The following is a 6,635-nucleotide window of genomic DNA, read 5'->3' on the forward strand; positions in this document are numbered from 1 at the left end:
ACATTTGTTTGTTTGTTTGATTTTGTTTAACGTCCTATTAACAGCTAAGGTCATTTAAGGACGGCCTCCCCTGTGTGCAAGATGCATGCGTGTAGTGTTAGCGTGTGTATTTTGGGAGGCTGCGATATGTTCGTGTTTGTCTCCTTGTGAAAGCGCGGAACTAATGCCGACTTTATAGTGCTACCTCACTGAAACATACTGCCAAAGACACCCAGCAGGACGCCCCACCCGGTCACATTATACTGACAACGGGCGAACCAGTCGTCCAACTACAACCAAACCACATACAGTGGCCCTAGTCAGTCTCCGCCCCCTCCGTGAATCCACAGATGGCCAGCATGGTACATGGTAGACATAGGTACCGGCCTCGTCCCCATATATCACACTGACCACCAACGGTTACACTGGCAGGGGGCAGCAAACGACCACACAACAGAATATACAAAATATACAGAATAAATCTTAACTTAGTATTAGGTTATATGAAAACAATATATATAACTACTCACACGTATTCTCCTACTCAAACTGGCACTCACTTATATACACACACTCCCTCCCTCACTCAAAAGAATTGCCCATATATTACATATCTATTTAATTCTGCATTATTATATTATATGAAAGTAAATATAAGATGGCATGAAGATGGACCAGTGCCTTGTATAATCAACACTTTGCTACCTAATTTTGAGCGTGGTCAAAGATTTTGAATTGTAGATGGAATGGCTTGACCACAAAGTCCATGTGTTTATACAAAGGTCAGCCAATTCCCAATAAATAGTACAAATGTCTACTTAACATACATCCATATTTTATACATATTTTATGTGTTTGTATCAACCTCGATAATAATTTAAACTAATTAAGTTAATACATTAGAGGTGTTTAGGATTAGAAATGAATCTCATGGTACATTCTAGTATATACAAATTATCCTTGTCATTATGGTTAGTACTACCATATAAAAGAACATTTACATTTTCTCTTAGAAGTGGATCTATATTATTTATTGATCTGGTCAGGTCAATCATGTCATTATTATACAAAGGACATCTTAAAAAATAGTCTTCATTTAAATAACCACATTGGTAAGTTGAATTATCTCTTAGATGATCATTATAAAGATCTGCATTTAACTGACTGACATTATTTCTTAATTGACACAGATTTCTGTTACCTTCATATTCAAAACGTATCTTCAGCTGTAATAAAAGGTTCTGGAGTTGATTTCAGTTGATTTTAGCTGGTTTAGGGATACAGAATTTTAAATAGCGGTATTATTATTGTTCAATTGCTCAAGTAATATCAGAGAAAAAACTTTTGAGATAAAGGTTTGTTCTAGCCCGTGGTTCATTTATTAACCTTGGTTGTCTTATATTATATATATTTTCCTCTGGAGTTCTGATCAGAGGTTGAAGAATATCTATTAAATATTGGGGTTCATCATGGTGTAGTATTTTATATAAAATAATTAGATTCTGATCATTTCTTCTTTTCCTTAAAGTATCTCACCCAGTTTCTTTATAGATTGTAAGGTGACTTCTTCTCCGTCTTATACCTATAATTATTCTTGCTGCTTCTAATTGTAGGGATTCAGATGTTCCTCTGTTGAAGTACAGTTGTCCCATATAGCACTCGCATATTCTAGTATAAGCCTTTTTGATATTATCTAAATAGTCTCAAGTGATTTTCTATCAATTTTATGCTTAAGTAATCAATCTCAATAGATTTATACGTTTACAAGATTTTTCATAAATGTAGTCAATATGGTCTCTCTAGCCAACTAGGTCATTAAATAAAAGACCTATATATTTATGTTGTTTTACATTACTTATGATAGTGTTATTGAAAATATGGTTTAGATGAGAAATAGTTGCAATGTGGTTTTTTTTACCGACTATTAATGATTCAGTTTTGTTAGGACTAAACAGTTTTCCCCATATCTCTGCCCAGTTTGAAATATTTTCAAGGTCTTGGTTAAGTTTGATTTCTAACATAAGCACTCCACACTGCTGAGGGTTCCAGCAGACTCGTTTCAGATCCCATCGGAATTTTGAGAATAAATATTACTTATGTGCACGAAATTGTGTTCTAAGTCTCTGTGTGATAACAATATGTCCGTTGTTAAGCCATACCTAGTCTGTTCATCCATTCAATCCTGTGTTAGGATTTATGTGAGTCGTTCGGACTTGCTACTGGTGTTCGTCTCCTATTAGCAGGTTAAGCAGGAACTTGAACTGCTTTCATGTCTGTGTCTTCCATAATATTAAATTACCTTCACCCTCCACATGACCCATCCAAGGCCACTTCATAGAATTCAGCAAATACAAGGAGTTGTGACATTAGAATATAGAAGATGTGTAATTTAAGAGTTCACCCTACCTGATGAGACCTGATGCCTGATATATAACACACCCATCATGGGTATATATATTAGATAAGCTATTTGTGTTCCCATTTTAACTTTAGGTCACCAACCCATACATATATCGGTGTGAATATACATATATAGATGCTTGCACAAAGTCTTTGCTTGATGATATCTGTCTGTTCATGTCTATCTATATCATGACCCAAGCTCATCTATCAACCATTCGGTAATACAACTCAGGGACCTAGCGACCAGCACGTGGTTACACCTGCGATGCTATTTTACGATGCTGTCCAACTTGAGGCTATCCTTGTCACAAGTCTCATCACATATGCGAGGCGTACAAGTCAAGTTAATCTTGACCTCCGGTTTTTAGCTGCATCTTCGGCTATGCAACGGAGGGACCTATTGACAATCAAGCACGGATTGGGGTTTTCCCATTAGCCCCTTGCATCGATTTGGGCAAACTTCCCTGGCTTTTAGGTCTTCTGCTGCTCAAGCTAGCGCCCAATGGTGGTCAGAGACAGCAAGATGGCACCCACCATGTTTTGCAAAATTTGTCAAATTCTAATATCAGTTGTTTGTTATCTGTTGTGCAAGTCAGACTCCTTTCAATTAGCATTTATAGACAAAGTTTAACTTATACTTTAACACAAACAGCAGTTGAAAACGTATTTTGTGAGCTTTCGAAAACGTCTGTTTCCTTTGCCATGCAAGAATGTTCTTTCGGCGTTGTATTTCAGTGAAGTAGCACTATAAATAAGGCCACAGAACATCAACATTCCCTACCTCCAACACGCATACTCATGCACACATACACTGTACACATGGGGACACGCCTTAAATGACCTTAGCTGCTGATAGGACTTAACACAACCGACCAACAACATATTAAGAATGTTATTTAAACGGTAACTTCTATTGAACGTAATAACAACATCCATAGCTTTTCAGGAAGCATGTAGCTATGTTGATATTGAAATTTCGTTGAGATATTCAAAATATTGAAAAAAACAAAAAACGTTATTTTTGCAAAATGATAATTTAAATGGCGTACGTTTTATTCACGTCTCGGTTCATTTTTAGAAGCACGATAGTGACCGAAGGGTTGTGGGTTCGAGTCACGGCACGGCACTGTGTTGTATCTTTAAGCAAGATACTTTAATCCGCTTGTTCCAGTCTACTCAGCTGTAAATGTGCTAAAATTGTTGAATGAAAATTACGGTTTTGAATGGCTGACCAGTAAGGCGGTGAGTTGTACCTGCTTCGGTGTTTTTTTGGAATATCCGAATCTTTGTGAGCCCGTTTTTAAGCTGTGGAAACAGACTGAACTGTGAAAACTGTGACACAGTATTGAAATTGTGGTGTTTTTTGGAACTTTTCTTTGGTCATATTACGATACGTACACGTGTGGATACCTTTCATAATGGCCAGCACAGGTAAAAATGTACTTAATGACCGGGCCAACTCACCTATGGACTGTGCAGACGAGGCTCCAAACGGGAGCGATGGTAAACGTGGTCTGGCATTCGAGGGCAATGAAACAGATATATCTGGTGTGTATTCATGTAAAGGATCTGAAAGATTGGAAAGTGCTTCATGTTATTATATCTACAAAAATCAGGAGACCAACAAGAAATTAGAAATCTAAAGACAACAGTATCAAACGATAGCATCAGGACAATACATGAACAAACTATTCTAAACCTCGAGGGTAACTTTTCAAATAAAGAAAACGAGAGAACGAAACTCGAATTGTGGGGGTCGTACGTTGAATCTGGTTATAAGAGGGCGAGGGGCGACTTAAGGGGAAACCCGAAAGATGGAAGATTCCTTTGTGGAAAATGTGCTCTTCATAGCAATGTATCTGTTCTTATCTCTATGAACAGGGCATGTGTCACTGAAAATAAGAAAATTGTCACATTCATTATGATGTCAATTTTTGTGAAAGTTGTTGTAGGTAAGTTTTATTATATTATAGATGATGAAGTATGACTATATGTATGATTAATCACAGGATATTTTACTTCTCTCTGCAAAATACCTATTGTCTTATACTGATATTCGATATTAGGTGACGGATTGAAAATATGTAGTGTGAATTATAGGGGTTTATCTTCTGATCCTGTAAAAAGAAGAGAGATTTTCCAGAAAATTAAATGCAATTATGATATATGATTTTTAATTGATACACATTCGAAGAAAGAAGTAGAAGCGCATCGGTAAATGGAATGGGGGTTTGAGGCTTGGTTTAATTCTTACACATCAAAAGTCGTGGGGTAGCTATTCTTTTTAATAATACATTTAGTTATATATTTTTTTCAACATCAATGGACAAAACTGGAAATATTATCATCCTTGATATTAACATCACGTCGTGTAATAAAAATCTAGCATTTACAGCAATGTATGGTCCAAATAAAATATATTTTTGTTATCAAATTTTATCAAGTCAATTTCTTTTACGTGAAAATACATTTTTAATCATAGGGAGTGACAGGAATGTGCTACAGATTTACTTAACAGTATAGCAATAATGAAACTAATCGAAAAGAAAGTATGAACATTGTGGAACATTTTAATTTATAAGGAAAGAAAAGAACCCTGATAAACACATATTTACATGGTATGTTCCACACAATAAATAAGTTCGACTTGATTATTTTTTGATATCTTCAGACTTAATTCCTTTTGTATGTAATGGTAAAATTGGTGCAAATCACTCTCCCGTGTGATTATTTGTTAAATTTATTGACCATTCAAAGGAAAAAGGAACATGGAAATTGAATAAGAGTTCGTTAAATGACCCAGATTATGTTGATCTAGTCTATCGGGGATACTTATGCTACAAATCCCGAAGAAGATATGAATAAAAGGACTTTTACAATAAATGTTCAATTATTATGGAACACTTTAAAAGTAATAATTAGAGAGAAAACTATTCCTTACTCATCAAAAAAAATAAAAAAAATGGGAAAGGGATAAAACAGAACGTGAATTAGAATCAAAACTGGGAAAATTACAGCGAGAAAATATTTGGCAGTATGATGCTATTGAAGAATTAGAAAGTAAACTTAAATTAATCAGAGAGGATAAAACAAAAGGTATTATTTTAAGAGCTTCATTAAAATGGAAAATTATGGTGATAATAACGAGGGTGGGTTACGAGTACATCATATAATGTCTTTTTGTCATGCTTTAACAATGTGTTGGATAAAAAATGCTTGATCCATTAAATACTTCTCCCTGGAAAACATTGATACTAGATAAAATTGGTCCATATGGAAGATATAAAGTTTTTAAAATGAAAAAAGGTTTAACAAAAATTTCAAAACAGCTTAACGTTGTTTTGATTTTTTTTCTCTACATGGTCAGAGCTGACTGGTTATGAACTCCCCCCCCCCCAGATGCCATTGTTTCTCAACCAATTTGGTTTAATAACTATATTAAAATTGATCGAAAGATTTTTATGAATAAACATTGATGAGCAAAAATGATTTTTAATAAAAGATCTTCTAGAAAATAATCATTTCATATCTCATTAACACTTCTGTAAGAAATATGATATAAATATAAATTTCATAGAGTATAATGGTGTTTTAATGCCATTCCTAGGTCATGGAAATCTAATTTACTTCAAGAAAATGAACAGATTGATGAAAAACAATGTGATTTTACTCAATATTTAAAGAACCATGAGAAGGTAACAAAGAAGAACGTTTATAAATTCATGCTGAAATCTGTTACTGAAATACCAATGAGTAGTCAATGTTAATGGCAAGATATTTTACATGTTGATATTCCAAAAGAATTGTGATGTAAATCTTTCTTCTATCTCTTGAGGTCTAAATGTGGAGCAGTATTACCTAGAGACCCACTAGTACCGTTGTATGGTATTTTTGAAACTAGAATGGACCATGAAATTAATTTCTTGCTTTTAATCTAAAAATGCTACATATATTTGTGTTAATCACGAAGGGAAATCCCTACAATTACACAATTGAAAAACATCCACATATTTTTATAGAAAAGTCAAAGAGGGCGGATTAACTACATACTCATCTCAAAAACAAAATACGATAATTCGAAAATGGAATTTCATTGAAAGATTATTAAATGTTAATATGTAATTGGTGATATAAACAAAGCATGTCAATCAATTCATACAGTGTATGATCTATAAGATGTAAAGACATGAAGCGCTGTTTGATATTTGTTCGTTGGTCTTATATATAGTAAGAGTGTATACTGTATCCATATA

This window comes from Mizuhopecten yessoensis, unplaced genomic scaffold (assembly GCF_002113885.1).
Source record: "Mizuhopecten yessoensis strain PY_sf001 unplaced genomic scaffold, ASM211388v2 scaffold716099, whole genome shotgun sequence".
Lineage (NCBI taxonomy): Eukaryota > Metazoa > Mollusca > Bivalvia > Pectinida > Pectinidae > Mizuhopecten > Mizuhopecten yessoensis.